General features: G+C 45.1%; 1 non-coding gene across 1 annotated transcript; it reads right to left on the bottom strand.

Annotated features, from left to right (window-relative positions):
* Positions 1 to 14359: 14359 nt before the first annotated feature.
* On the bottom strand, positions 14360 to 14430 carry TRNAG-GCC. Its single transcript has one exon. It is a non-coding gene; the product is annotated as a tRNA-Gly (tRNA).
* Between the last annotated feature and the right edge of the window lie 1604 nt (positions 14431 to 16034).

Here is a 16034-nt window from a genome sequence, read left to right as displayed (position 1 = left end):
CAGCACGTTATGCTGTCTGAGGCAGACAAAAAAGATGTTAAGAAAACATTTGGTGCACTCAAAGGACGTTGCCTGAGAATGTGAAGTCTTACAGGTCGTGAACTTCATGAAAGCTCATGCCACAGTTCATCGCCTCTTCAAAATTCTCCTTCCAGGAAGCTGGCTCAGAGCTCACTTTCTTCCTCGTATGAAATGGAAGTTCATTGACTTTTATGAGGTCAAATTTTACTCAGCTTTGGGAATTTATTTATTTAGATTTTTATATTCCACTTTTTGCACTTTCTTCAGCACTTCAGAGCGAGATGAAAGCTGCCATATTTCTCCAGGAAAAAGAGAGCAGTCTGGAAAATTTAAGAATCCAAGTTTCGGCTTATTTGTTAGGACATTTTTTCTCATTTGAATTACCTGCATCATTCAATTCAGGAGCCTGATAGGATTAATATGAATGCTGGGGAGAAGTTGAAAGCATTTCTGGATAAGTTGCCCTCTGGAAAAGGCAGTTAGAGAAGGACAATTTTGAAAATTTCACTAAGCTGGAAGGGTATGTAAAGAGACTGAAGAAATTTTTTTTCTTATTTGACAACCCTGAAAAATTCATTTCAAAATTATTTTGGCTCAGAAAATTTAACTCTCAGTGTATGGGTTTGTAATCCATTTCTCATTGATTTGGACAATGTTGATTATAGCAAAGGATGATTTGATTGATTTGCAAGCCAATAAAATAGTGAAAAATGTGTTCCAGACAAAAAAACTAGCAGAATTCTGGTGATCAGTGATGGAGGGATATCTTGAATCTTCTTCTTGCCAAGTGAGTGAGCTCTGCCACAACTTACCTGTCAATATTGCTGGCCATCAAAGCCAAATCCTGAAGCCCGTTCAATGCAATAGATGAATCGCCTATTGCTATATCCAAAACACCCCCTTGATTTCCTGTCCTGTTTGCTTTGAAGAAGCAGTAAACATTTCATTGAGCTCTGCGCAATTTTTTATGTAAATTCTTTACTGCACTGAATATGATTTATCTCCTGGTGACCAGAATGAAGGTTTTGAAAATAGCTACCCTGAGGACTTTTTTCTCTGATTCTTACAAGAGCCTTATTATATAAATAGAATGGGACTACATGGGTAAAGGTTGAGGATCTGCATGGTCCATAGGTGTAAAAAGGCTTAGAACCCCCGGGGTACAGGTTTATAAAAGCACGAGTGGGGTGGTCTGGGTAAATAGGAACGGCCATTTATACTTTAAGATAGTACAAGGACTAGAGGCCGCTCCATGAAACTAATCGGCGCAGCAAATATAAGACAAACTGGAGAAAGTATTTTTTCATGAAATGCACAATTAAACTGTGCAATTGTTGCCGGAGGATGTGGTCAAGGCATCCAGCATAGATGAGTTTAAAAATGGTTTGAACAAGTTCCTGGAAGAAAAATCTATAAAAATTATTAGCCAGGTAGACGTAGGGAAAGCCATCATATATCCCTGGGAGCAAGGGCGGCTCCAGACAATCTGCCGCCTGAGGCGAGGGATGAGAGGGCGCCCCCTCCCCCGGCCTCTGGCAGTGGCCTGCAGCAGCGTCCCTTCTCTCTTTATCTGCTGCAGGCCTGGTCTCCAGTGGCGGCCTGCAGCAGCGTCCCTCCATTCTTCGGCAGCCGTGGTAGGGGCATGCAATGTGAGGCGAACGCCACAGCGGCGTTCCGAGAGAGGCATTTTTTGCCGCCTCAAAATTCTGCCGCCTGAAGCAGCCGCCTCACCCTGCCTCATTAAAGAACCACCCCTGCCTGGGAGCGGGGAACAAGAAATGGATCTACTCTTTGGGATCTGCTGATTATTTCCTAAAGATTCAGATTAACAGTGACCTTAGGTCTGTCCCAGCGTGGCACTGCTTATGTTCTTAATTAGAAGTGGTAAAATGGGGGATGGTGGCAAAGAGCTAGAGGTGGTGATTGCGGGGAGGAGAAGCCAGAGGTGTGATGGGATGGAAGGGATGACAGAGGGCCAGTGGTGGTTATTAGGAGGAGAAGGAGTTTGAGTGAGAATGAAAAAGGGGTGATGGGAAAACATGTATGACAGAGCCAGAGAGAATATTGGAAGGGAAAGTATGCAAGGGGATGGCTGGAATTGAGAGTGAGAGTGAATCGGAGACAGAGGGTGATGGGAGGGGAACTATGACATTGGAGTCTGGCTAGGAGTGATGGGGTGAGGGAGACAAACCAAAGTGGTTGGGAGAAGGAGTGAGTGGAAGTGAATAGTTGAGAAGGAGTGATAAATTCAGAGGGGGGGGGGGGGAGTGGTGAGAGAGGAAGTGGTGTGTGGTTGGGAGAGAAGAAAGCCAGACAGGAGATTGGGGGAGCAACCCAGTGACAGGGAGATGGCGGGCGAAAGGAGCAATGGAGGGAAGAGGTGGGGAAGTGTTGGGACCGGGGGTGGATTGTAGGAAAATAACAGCCTGGGGGATTTTTTTTAAACAGTCCCATGTGATTCAATGACTCCCAGAAGCACAGCAAGCTGACCCTAGAGAGGGACATTATGTGACCTGGAACACCTACGCCTCTACTGTCAGCTTGAGCCAAAAAATCTCCAACACCCAGGGCTGCTCACCTCTTCCCTAATTTCCCACTTACCTTCACCCAATCCTCAAATTCCTGCTTTAATCCCCAAACCCTCCACCCCAGCTTTTTTTTTTTCGCAGGTAACCTTAACTTCCCTATAGGCTACAATTGGTGCATTCAGCAGTTGGGCTCTGCAGCACTTTGTTGTCCTGGTGATAGTGGGAGAGCTCAATGTGATGGTCCCAGCCAGTCCCTCTCTCCTTCACAGCATTTTTTTTTTTTTTAACTTTACTGGATTCACTGAGGCCAAAGAAAACCTCAGTTTCTTGTCCCAGGGCAGTGCTGTTCTCAGTCACAGAGCTGCCTGCCAGTGCTTGCACCTCAGTTTCTCTTCTTCCATCTCTGAGGCCACAGGCACAGTTTCAACCAGATGGAAACAGAGCTCTGTAACCGCGGGACCAGCAACAAACTGCTTTTATTCTCACCCAATGAAGGGCCCTGGGGCTGATAGCTCATCCAGGGGCCGATGCAATAATGTTCACGGAAAGCGGGCGCTGACTTTTCAGCGCCCGCTTTCTTAACGCACGCATGGTGCCCGCAAGGGGGGGCGCCACGCAATATGTAAATTAGGGGGTCACGCTAGGAAGGAGGTGCTAGGGTCGCTTGCGTGACCTTAGCGCCTCCTTCCTAACGCGACCCGCCGCGGCTGCCAGTTATGAAGACCGACGCCGGTAAACTCGGCCTCGGTTTTCATAACCTGCCTGTCTGCCAGTAATAAAAACGGCCGCCGAGTTTACAGGCATCGGTCTTCATAACTCAGCGGTCTGCTGCGTTATTTAATTATTTTTTTTTTACTTTAAAAAAGAAGTACAGAAAAGCAGTTTTTTTCTGCTTTCCTGTATTTCTTTTACCTGCGCTCAGCTATTAACGCCTGCTCCAGGCAGGCGTTAATAGCTGAGCAATAAATGTGCGTCTGAGACGCACATTTATCTTTTTGCTTGTGATGAGCCCTATTTCATTCACTCCATGTCAGACGTGCGTTAAACAGGCGCTAATCCCCTTATTGCATTAGGGAGTGGATTAGCGCCTATTTATCCCGCGCCCTACTGCGGGTTATATATTGCGCTCGGCTGAGCGCACTGTATTGCATCAGCCCCCCCAGTTAGTAAAAAAAAATAAAAAAAAAGGGAGGTGGGAGAGACAGGAAGGTGGGCTGGGGCCAGGACACTGCAGCTTCGACTGGAGCATCAAAGAGAGGCAAGCCAAAGGCAGGCAGTGCTGTGACTGGAAAACAGAGCAATGTTTAATTTATTTTTTAAATATATGCAGCAGGCAGGGGTCATCAGGGTGCTGGCTTACCTGCAACAAGCACCAGTCTGCCTTTGCTCCCTCCAAAACTGAAGTCCAGCGCGTCTGCATACAAAGACAAGGAGCTAACTGCTAGTGCAACTGAGCCACAAGGAAAGCAGAGGAGTCTGAGAGGAAATGACACATGACCACGCCCGATCCTCCCATAGGCCAATCCGCCCCTGGTTGGGACAGGGAGAACTGGGGGTGAGAGAGGAAGGAGAAATGAGATAAAGATATGAGAGAACAGAGAGAGTGAAGTAATGAGTAAGTGAGAAACTGAGGCAGAGAGAAATGAAGGAAACTTCACACAAAGTGGAGGAGTAGTTTAGGGGTTAGAGCATTGGGCTGCAAACCAAGGAAGTCAGCCATTCAAATCCCACTGCCCCCTCCTTGTGCCCTTGAATACCTCACTTCATCCTCTGTTGGCCTAGGTACAAAAACTTAGATTGTAAGCCTTTTAGGGACAGGGAAATACCTTCCGTACCTGAATATAATCCACTTTGAAGTGGAATACAATTCTAAAAAAATGAAAGGGAAACATAGATGTGGAAGAAGTGATAAAGATAGGAGAGTAAACTGGAATGGGGAGCCTGGTGAAAGAATTAGAAGATAGACAAGAGGAAAAAGAGAGAGAGAGAGAGACCAAGCCCCAGGAAAACCCCTCCCAGTTAACAAGGTAGGAAAACCCCTCCACCTTTTAGTTTAGTATTTAAGTAGGTACCATATGGATCGATACTGTAAGACCGCGGGAGAGCGGACGAACGCCCGCTCTCCCGGCGCACGCACCGGCCCTTCGCCGGTGCGAGCGATCCAGTATTCAAATTAGGCGACGCGGTGCAAACAAGGAAAAGGAGGCACTAGGGACACTAGCGCGTCCCTAGCGCCTCCTTTTGGCCTGGAGCGGCGGCTGTCAGCGGGTTTGACAGCCGACGCTCAATTTTGCCGGCGTCGGTTCTCGAGCCCGCTGACAGCCACGGGCTCGGAAACCGGACGCCGGCAAAATTGAGCGTCCGGTTTTCGGCCCGACAGCCGCGGGCCGAATTCAAATTTATTTATTTTTTTTTTTTACTTTTTTTTTACTTTTGGGGACCTCCGACTTAATATCGCTATGATATTAAGTCGGAGGGTGCACAGAAAAACAGTTTTTACTGCTTTTCTGTGCACTTTCCCGGCGCCGGAAGAAATTAGCGCCGACCTTTGGGTCGGCACTAATTTCTGAAAGTAAAATGTGCGGCTTGGCTGCACATTTTACTTACTGGATCCCGCGCGCATACCTAATAGGGCCATCAACATGCATTTGCATGTTGAGGGTGCTATTAGGTGCCGTGGGTGGGCCGCGTGTTTTCCTCCCCTTACTGAATAAGGGGTAAGGGAAAACACGCGTCCAGAGCAGGCTGACAGTGCACTCCGACGGAGCACACTTTACTGTATCGACCTGATAGTGATCTGGTAGCTACAGCATATGGCTCCTGGAATAAACTGCATTCTCTGCATGTTGGGATGGCTTTTATTGGACAATGTCCGTATTATCCAAAAATGTATGAGGACCCTTCTTGAGATGTGAACAATGTAGAATATTTTTAGATAATCTGTACCGTGATCCAGTAAAAGGTTTCAGAATTTGCCAAGAAGCCCACGACTGGAATGCAATTTTCAGTGCTGAATTATTTTATGTTTTATTTACAATTATTTTTATTTTATGGAGAGAATTGAGAGGAGATTAAAGAACTGCGTGAAAGCAAGGTCTGCCTCACCAAGTGGAGCAGAGCTGGTGGGAGCCCTCTGGCAGCTCACGACTGCTTGTGTAAGAATCAACCCTTGGCTCTTACAGTGCAATCAGTGCCGGTTTTTTTAAATTGCCCCCTTCAGGCCAGCAGGATGTTAGTATCACTAGCGTCCTGTGTTTTTACAGGATCATTCTCGGGGGAGGGGAAGCTGATCATGATTTTTGCATTTAATTATCAAAATCACGGGGAGAGATCATATGCACTTGATCCCTATGGGCTCAGGCCCTTAGTCTTTTATATACCTAGCAACACCTCTGCCCGCCCTTCATCCACGAGGTTATATCTCTCTCCCTTTCTTTCACCAACCCTGAGATCCCCTCCCTAGGCTGAGCCATCCTTTCCCTCAAGTTCCCCCTATTCCTAATGCTCCTCCTCCCTTCCAGTCACAGATCACTGAGATCCCTTGTTCCACTCCCAAACCCCCCCCAAAGCAAAAGAACAGCTTGGAAAATTACTTAATTTTTTTAAGTACAATAAAATTTACATTATGAGATAAACAAAGCTATGCAAATTTAATTAAATGTGCCACACAAATTTCTAACTCTTGCTGCAGAATAAAGCCCTGGGCTGATTCAGGAAACTGAGGGCTGTGTGGCTAGATTTCTAAATACATAGATATCAATCAATAAACTGATGAATATATCAATAGATACGCAGCTTTATCGACTGAAATCCAGGATCACTCTAGCCAGGGGCGCAACGTGTGCATTGCACAGGGTGGCAAGAATAAGTCTCAGAGGCAGTCGGTGGGTTCCCACTCCCTCCACCTGCTGCAGGCCACATCTTTAGTGGACCACAACCCTTCCATTCCCTTTCCTTGGAGCGGACCACCATATGTCACCACCTCTTTTCTCCGCTCCTTTCTCCGCTGTATGTCGAAGCTTCCTAAAAAGAGCTGTGGCAGTTACAGAGTACAGGATCTGTAGGCCAGCGTGACCTTGGATTTCTTCCTTGGCCTGCAACCCACCCCCCATGCATGAGCTCCATTTCTGTGAGAAAACCTGCACAGGAAGTGGGAGCCTAGGAGCGCAGACTGATCCATGGGCCTCACACATTCTGCGTTTGCCACCGCCAACCACCACTACTCCTGCCGTCTGCCAAAAACTGACACCCACTTTGAGTGAGTGAAGGGGCGGAGAAGTTGATGTCCACGGGGAGGAAGAAGAGAAAGTAGACGTCAAGAAGAGAAGGAGGGGAAAGGAGCAGAAGCCGTGGTATTCTTTGGGGGAGAGGTGATGGTGGTATGTGGGGATGAGGAAGGAGAGAGCATGGGGATTAGGGGAAAGGTAAAAGAGGCTGTGGTAGTCTGGGATGGAGGAGGCAGTGACCCAGTAACTGAATGCATAAAATGATAGAAGAGAGAGCATCAACCTTGCTGAAATCCTGTATAAAAAAAATGTATAATGAGAATCAAACAATCTTTAGAAGCTCCCCTATTTGTGACAATAAAGACTCCACTGGGCCTTACACAAGGTAGATTCCAGCGCTGGTATAAGTTAGGCATTCGAACAGGAGGGCATTTATTGGAGCAAAACAATATAAGTTTTGAACAACTACAGGACAAATTTAACTTGCCTAACTCAGATATGTTTATGTACCCGCAATTAGTGCATTATATCTCAAACTCCAAAGCTAAAGATCAAATACAATTAGAAAAATCTTTATTTGAAGGTTTATGTGTTACAGTAGGAAAACCTAAGAAGTTGATATCAAGACTATACCTATATCTTTTGGGAGATATGAAAGACTCACCTAAACATATCCAAGCCTGGGAAAAAGACCTGGGGGAGGTATTAGATGAAGAAGAATGGGATACCTGCTTTCATAGTATTAAGCAAAGTTCAGTTTCATCCCTGCTCAAGGAAAATGGTTACAAATTATTATACAGATGGTACCTGACACCTCACAAATTGCATACAATATGTCCTCACCTCACTAGTAAATGTTGGAGGAATTGTTCACAAGAGGGTACATTCCTGCATATGTGATGGTCGTGCCCAGGCATATGTTCACTCTGGGATTCAGTATTTCAAACACTATCTGAAATGTTGGACAACGCAGTAACTAAAGATATTAAATGTTGTTTGCTTACCCTTCCACATCCGGACTCCAGCTAAGATCATCAGACCTTGATAACCCAGACGATCATAGCCACTGGATTAGCAATCGCTGCAGCGTGGAAACAAAAGGTCTGTCCCAGTATAACAGAAGCTTTGCGAAGATTGGCCAAGGTCTACTATCTTAACAAATTGACTGCCATGCGTCAGGATAATCTAGAACAGCTCCAAAAAACCTGGTTGCTTTATGAACAATGGATGACATCACAACAAACAACATAAATTATTGAGTCTGTTCATAACGAGTACCCCTTTGATGGTGGTCGAGAAGGACATAAGAGACTCTAGAATTTAACAGTGGGCGATCCAGGGAGGGTGGGAGGCTGAGGGTACACCTGGATTGAATAATTATAGTTGAACTGCTATTAATCAAGTTTACTTAGGGAATAGTCACTGCTATTAATTGCATCAGTAGCATGGGATCTTCTTGGTGTTTGGGTACTTGCCAGGTTCTTGTGGCCTGGTTTTGGCCTCTGTTGGAAACAGGATGCTGGGCTTGATGGACCAACCTGGCATGGCAATTTCTTATGTTCTTATGTTCTTAACATTTGTTTGTTTGATTTTCTTGATGGTTATGGTGCCTGCTCACACAGTCTCTCTGTGTTTTGACAATTGACCATAATAAAATTTAATTATAAAAAAAAAAGTATAATGGTCCCACAAAGCAGATCAGAAAACAGTCTGTCAAAGCCAGAAGGCAAATAGAAGCAAGACAGACCGGTCGCCTTAGCTTGAAGATATTTATTGGCACGTATAACTCTGGCCGAGTTTTGCACAGAGGCTGTGTCAGGGGCTTTTTTTTTTTTTAAACGGTATGAATCAATTTTGCTAGATATAATTTCTGATCTTTTTTTTACTAGTTAGGTTTCCGGCAAGATTCAACTCCAAATATTGTGCTTTTTTTCAACTCTGCCGTTCAAAGATTTTTCTGTGCGAAACTCGTCCAGAGTTGGGTTCTGTTTAAATATACGTGCCAACAAATATCTTCAAGCTAAGGCGACTGGTCTGTCTTGCTTCTGTTTGCCTTAAAAAAATGTATAATTCCATACCCATTCCTTTCTTCCACTGCTGAGTTCCCTTTTCTCACACACAACACATTATGGGCACAGGGCCTTATTCAAAATGGACTTTTAGCTTTTCTGTGTTTATTGAAAAAATATTTATTGAATAAAGCTCCTATGTCTAAAGTCCAAAGTTCTAAAAACAGAGGTACTACTGTTTTAAATAGATTATTTTTATTTCAGTGTTTACTTGCCTCCTTGCCAATAAATAAAAAGCAGATCTGAGGTACAGCAGCTGCCTGGCTTCTGTGGTCACTTGTGGCATCCCAGTATACCAGTGTGTACTGCTGAAGGCAGCTTTTGTCAATGCTTCCACCATGATGGCTTTTGATGCAACACAAACAACAAGCCCACGAATTGTAATTACAAAATCCAAAACTGTGAATGTCAAACAGAATATGGAAAGTCTCGTTAGCAATTTATTAACTGATTAAAGCCAATACAAAAATCAAGTTATAAATATAGATGTGGGCCTGCCACTCATTTAGCCTAAAGTATCTATATAAGCTGAATCAAATAAGGTCCACTTTTCTTTTTTTGTGTTTTTGTATAATGCAAGTAAGAAAACTTTTCATGAATATCTGAAACAAGTTGAGCTAAAAAAAATAATTCACTGTATCCGTGAATAGTCAAGTTAATTATCTTGTGAAATGAAACTTTAAGATCTTCCCCAAGATAAGTAACTTTGCTATTCACGGATACAGTGACTTATATTTTGGCTCACCTGCTTTTAGGATATGTTAAAAAAAATGTGTGTGCGTATGGGAGGCTGCCTGGGATGGATGTGTGTGTGTGTGTATATGTGTGTGTATGGGAGGCTGCCTGGGATGAATGTATATGTGTATGGGAGGCTGCCTGGGATGGATGGATATGTGTGTGCATGGAAAACTGCCTGGGATGGGTGTGTGTGTATGTATGTATGTATGTATGTGTATGGAAGGCTGCCTGGGAATGGTGTGTGTGTATGTGTGTGTATGGGAGACTGCCTGGGATAGATGTGTGTGTGTGTTTGTGTATGGGAGACAGTCTGGGATGGATGTGTGTGTGTATGGGAGGCTACCTGGGAATGGTGTGTGTGTGTGTATGAAAGGATACCTGGGATGAGTGTGTGTGTATGTATAGGAGGCTGCCTGGGAATGGGGTGTGTGTGTGTTGTGTGTATGTATGGGAGGCTACCTGGGAATGGTGTATATGTGTATGAAAGGATGCCTAGGATGAGTGTGTGTGTGTGAATGGGAAGCTGCCTGGAATGGGTGTGTACGTGTGAATGGGAGGTTGTCTGGGATGGGTGTGTGTGTGTATAGGAGACTGCTTGGGATGTGTGTGTGTGTGTATGGGAGACTGCCTGGGATGGATGTTTGTTTGGGAGACTGTGTGGGATGGATGTGTGTGCGTGCGTGTGTGTATGGGAAACTGCCTGGGATGGGGGTATGCGCGCACGTGTGTGTGTGTGTGTATGGAAGGCTACCTGGGATGGATGTGGGGGTGTGTATGGGAGACTGATTGGGATGGGTGTGTGTGTGCATGTGTGTATGGGAGACTGCCTGGGATGGATGTGTGTGTGTGTGTGTGTGTATGGGAGACTGCCTGGGATAGATGTGTATGCCTGTGTGTGTATGTGTATGGAAAACTGCCTGGGATGGGTTTGTGTGTGTATGGAAGGCTTCTTGGGATAGGTGTGGGTGTGTGAATGGGAGGCTGCCTGGAATGTGTGTGTGTGTGTGTGTGTGTGTGTGTATGTATATGTATGTATGGGAGACTGCCTGGGAATGGTGTGTGTATGGAAAGCTGCCTGGGATGAGTGTGTGTGTGTGTGTGTGTGTGTGAATGGGATGTTTCCAGGAATGGGGGTGTGTGTGTGTGAATGGGATGCTGCCTGGGATGGGTGTGTGTATGTGAGTGAATAAGAGCCTGCCTGGGTTGCATATGTGTGTTTGTGAATGGGAGCCTGCCTGGGATTTTGGTGGATGTGAATGGGAGCCTGCCTGGGTTGCATATGTGTATGTGTGTGTGTGTGAATGGGAGCCTGCCTAGGGTATGTGTGTGTGTGTGTGTGTGTGTGAATGGGAGCCTGCCTGGGGTGTGTGTGTGTGTGTGTGTGTGTGCACATGCACATGCATGTGTGGGAGCCTTCCTGGGATGAGCAGGGTGTGTGTATGTGTGAGAATGGGAGCCTGCCTGGGTTGCATATGTGTGTGTGTGTGAATGGGAGCCTGCCTGGGGTGTGTGTGTGTGTGTGTGTGTGTGTGTGTGTGTGAGAGAATGGGAGCCTGCCTGGGGTATGTGTGTGTGTGTGTGTGTGTGTGCACATGCATGTGTGGGAGCCTTCCTGGGATGAGCAGGGTGTGTGTGTATGTGAGAATGGGAGCCTGCCTGGGATTTGGGTGGATGTGAATGGGAACCTGCCTGGGGTGTGTGAGGGTAAATGGGAGCTTATCTGGGGTATATATATGTGTGTGTGTGTGTGAGTGAGAGTGAGAGAAAAAAATAGGTGGATACCAACCTGCCAGCAGCTGAAATGAAGATGAGGGCCTGAGGTTACTGATAGATCACAACCAAAGAAAGCTGGAGACACTTGCGGGTTTGTCTGAGAGAGAGCATATGTGTGTATGAGTTTGTGTGTGTTAGAGAGTTTGTGCATCCCACTCCCACTACTCCACAACAATCCCAGGGTGACTGGCAATCAAACATCCCTAGGTATGAAGAGTGTGAATTTTTAAAAATCCTTTTTAGTTTTATTTTTCAGGTGTTATTTGCTGTGTCTGCTGTTTTGAAATATTTTATTGGTGTTTGGGACATTTAAAAAAACTTGTATATGAGTTTTTAATTATTTGATCTTTTATTCATCAGCTTTTAAAAAAATATTATTATTAGTATGTTTTTAGTATTATGATTATTCATTTATTTTATTTCTTGATTTTATTGCTTGATGTTTGAGGAATGGTGATTGTTCTGTTTTTTCATTGTTGCACTGCATAGAGTGTCTGGCTTCTTGCGGTTTCCAGTTCAGTTTTTGTCTGAGTGTTTGTTTTTCTACTTTATGGTTGCTCTATTCTGTAGTTGGTGAGTTTATGTTTATGTTCAGCATGTGTGACTGGGATGAGGCATTCTCCTAATAGGAAGTGTATTAGTGTTTTAAGGCTTTCGGAGGGTCAAGCCCACACCCAACACACATCACAATAAGCCTAATACCATATGGGGTCCAAAGTATCTTTGATCAGGGATTTCTGGTTGGCATCACAGCAGTGCATGTCAATATAATGTAAGGGATGTTTTTACCTCAGAATACTGTATTTTGATATTTATCATGTAAAAAATAAATGCATAACTCTTAACTGTGTGTGTGGAATGGGGCGAGGTGGGGGGTGTTGTGCAAGGCTATAAGATTTTCCTGGGGCACCTAATACCCATGCACCAGCCAGCAGGGGGATGGTGTCAGTTTTTAAAGTTTGTATCACTGAAGGGAGCTGGGATTTTCTTTTTTGGAGGACCTGGGACAGAGACAGAATGAACGGGTGGGCAGCATAGTAACTGTTCACACAGGGCAGCAAAAAAACTAGCACCAGCCCTGGACGCAAACGTAAAAGAAAAGTTACTCCATTTCTGATAGGTTGGAGGGTACACAAAACCCAGAAAACTGTCCCAAGACCCAAACTTCTTATCAGTGCAACACCTTTAATTTATTCTCTTCTATTAAGAAAGAAGTGTGGTGCTCAGCAGAAGAATGAAATTTGTTCAGTAACAGTTAAGCTGTTGAAATGTTCTGATGCAGATATAACAGTTTTATGTGCACTCTCAAACAGCTCTTTGTTTGCTAACAGTATACTTCAGGTTCCTTGCAAACGCAACTTTTTTTTGCAAGACTGGAAGATTGGGCATCCAAATGGCAGATGAAATTTAATGTGGTCAAGTGCAAGGTGATGCATATAGGGAAAAATAACCGTTGCTGTAGTTACACGATGTTAGGTTCCATATTAGGAGCTATCACCCAGGAAAGAGATCTAGGCATCATAGTGGATAATACTTTAAAATCGTCGGCTCAGTGTGCTGCAGCAGTCAAAAGAGCAAATAGAACGTTAGGAATTATTAGGAAGGGAATGGTTAATAAAACGAAAAATGTCATAATGCCTTTGTAATGCTCCTTGGTGAGACCACACCTTGAGTACTGTGTATAATTCTGGTCACCAAATCTCAAAAAAGATATAGTTCTATTGAAAAGGCACAGAGAAGGGCGACCAAAATGATAAAGGGGATGGAACAGCTCCCCTATGAGGAAAGGCTAAAGAGGTTAGGGCTGTTCAGCTTGGAGAGGAGACGGCTGAGGGGGGATATGATAGAGGTCTTTAAGATCATGGGAGGTCTAGAACGGGTAAATGTGAATCAGTTATTTACTCTTTCGGATAATAGAAAGACTAGGGGGCATTCCATGAAGTTAGCATGGGGCACATTTAAAACTAATCGGAGAAAGTTTTTTTTTACTCAACGCACAATTAAACTCTGGAATTTGTTGCCAGAGGATGTGGTTAGTGCAGTTAGTGTAGCTGTGTTTAAAAAAGGATTAGATAAGTTCTTGGAGGAGAAGTCCATTACCTGCTATTAATTAAGATGACTTAGATAATAACCACTGCTATTATTAGCAATGGTTACATGGAATAGACTTAGTTTTTGGGTACTTGCCAGGTTCTTGTGGCCTGGTTTTTGGCCTCTGTTGGAAACAGGATGCTGGGCTTGATGGACCCTTGGGCTGACCCAGTATGGTAATTTCTTATGTTCTTAAGTATTCATTTATCTCTTCTGAATTTTACCTCAGGTTTAACGCTCTCAGGCCAATGCAGAAAGGTGCATTTACCTGCTCTTTAATGCACACTTTGTGAGCATAAACATCGCTGCTGATGCAGCAAGCAGTTTTACGTGCACTAAATCAGCGTTCAATAGTGTGCGCTCAGCTCAGCGCCTTCACATGGGAATTCCATGCAAATGATGACATTACGCCTTCCTTCCCAATGCAAAGAGGCGCCCTGGGTGAGCGCACATTTTCTTAACACTGTAAACTTTATTCCTGGTAAGAGGAAACGTTTCTAATGCTGGATCTGTTGCAGGAACCCCCATCTGCAAGGACAAGTGGCAGAGGCTCGACAGCGCCTTTATTTTTTAAGCGTAACCGTGGCCAGATAAAAGTTATGTATTCCCGATCAGCCTTTCCCCTTCTGAGTTAAAATGTATGGTCAGGCCTGTGCTCACAGCACATTTTAGCTCCCGATGCATTAGCACAGCACTAGCTTACTGCATTGGGAGTTTAAAAAAAAAATTGTAACCTGTGTGTTAAAACTGCACTGAAATTCAGCACTCAGGCTCTTAATACACAGGTAATTGCACGGGTCTGTCTGTGTTTATCCTATGCTTTCTGCCCTCACCACCTCTCTGTGTGATATCAAAACCCATTTCATATCTGCAAATGGGACTTAGATGCCAAGAAAAAAAGGTTTTCTGCTGCTGCATTGGCCGGGAATCGAACCCGGGCCTCCCGCGTGGCAGGCGAGAATTCTACCACTGAACCACCAATGCTCCAGCTGTGGAGCACTTCACAAACAACTGCCTAAATTCCTACTTGGATGTTCTTGTATAACTGTGACAGCACATCTGCCACATCAGCAGCAGGGGCTGGGTTTAAGGGAGCAAGCTCTAGGCAAGCAGAAGTGAAAAGCAGAGGGAGAAAGATACCAGGAGACACATGAAGCGAAACTGAGATAAAAGGAGGAAAAAAGAGACAGATTTACTGAGCAGTGACTATTACTACAGTTTAGAGAGAAAGAAAGAATCAACCAAAATAAACTGTTACATTCGGTGACTCACAGGATGGCCCTGCAAGCCGCCTTACCCCCAATGCAGGAAGATTAGTTTTGGGGCAAGAACACCGTCTCAAAGAGGCAATGCTGCTCCATGCAGCACAGGATGCCACCAGTCACTGCACCCCTGGACATCCCATAGGTGCACAAGTGCCCTGCCTTACAGGGCCCATGGTGGGAAACCTACCCCGGCGCCTCCTGATGATGTCATCAGTACTCTCCTACATAAGGCTCCTTCAGAGGAGCCAGAGATGCCTGAACAACAGGTCCTCCTCCCTTGAATAGTGCGTGTTGCCAGCTTCCTTCATCATCTCGTCCAGCCTTGCCTCCTTAGCTTGCTCAGCCTTGTCTTATCCAGTTTTCTCGCCTGCCTGCCTGTCCTTTTGTGTCGGTCCTCCCTGTCTCTTCTTTGTCTTCCTTTCGGACTGACCAGCGGATCTGACACTTTGCCTAGACTCTAATTACCGCCTGGCTCTGACCCTTGCCTGGACCTGGACATCCGACTGTGTCAGCCCACAAGAGACCATCGCCTAAGTCCTGCCGGGCCCGAAACCCAACGGTATAGGTGAAGCCTTAGAGCAGTCTCTTGTCAGCCAACCTCAACCAGCTGTTGGTGTGGGCCTACGGAGTTTGCCCCATAGGCTGCGTTAACCTCACCACAGCCACAAGTGTTCACAATGCTTACACTACCAAAAGAGAAGAAATGGTCAACTGTAAATTCTCTTAATTAGTGTTCAATTCAAGCAAATCTTCCCAAGATAAGTCTGACATTCCCCCTCCCTATCCCAGGAAGATGCAGCACTGAATATTAATAAAAATGGATTCAGAAACCTTTATTTAATACTTGTATGAATAGTAACACCGGTGACCTCCCATTATTCCAATTTTCTTTTCTCTTCTCTCACCCGCTCCATCTTTTCCACAGGAAGAACATTTCTGAATGTAACGCTGTTCTTAATTTATGACAATTTTCAAAGCTTTATACGTGGATAAAGAGCCCCCACTGAAAATTGACCCTTCCTCACTGTGGGTAAGATTAATCCTGCTGCTCACAGTGCAGGCACTTTTACTTCTGTCAAAAACAGTGGAGCGGTTCCACCAGGGGAGGGAATTATGTGCAGGTCGCTCATTAGGAAAGCCCCGAATCTGCTTACTTTCCAGTCACACATCTACAGCTGTTTCCCCATCCCCACTCCTCTCTCTCCCTCTCCCTCTCCCTCTCCTTCCCCCATCCCCACTTCTCTCTCCCTCTCCCATCCCCACTCCTCTCTCTCCCTCTCCTTCCCCCATCTCCACTTCTTTCTCCCTCTCCCATCCCCACTC

The sequence above is a fragment of the Rhinatrema bivittatum genome, chromosome 7 (genome assembly GCF_901001135.1).
Source record: "Rhinatrema bivittatum chromosome 7, aRhiBiv1.1, whole genome shotgun sequence".
NCBI classification, from domain to species: domain Eukaryota; kingdom Metazoa; phylum Chordata; class Amphibia; order Gymnophiona; family Rhinatrematidae; genus Rhinatrema; species Rhinatrema bivittatum.
Note: the sequence above shows the minus strand (reverse complement) of the source record. Positions and strands in the feature narration are given on the sequence as shown.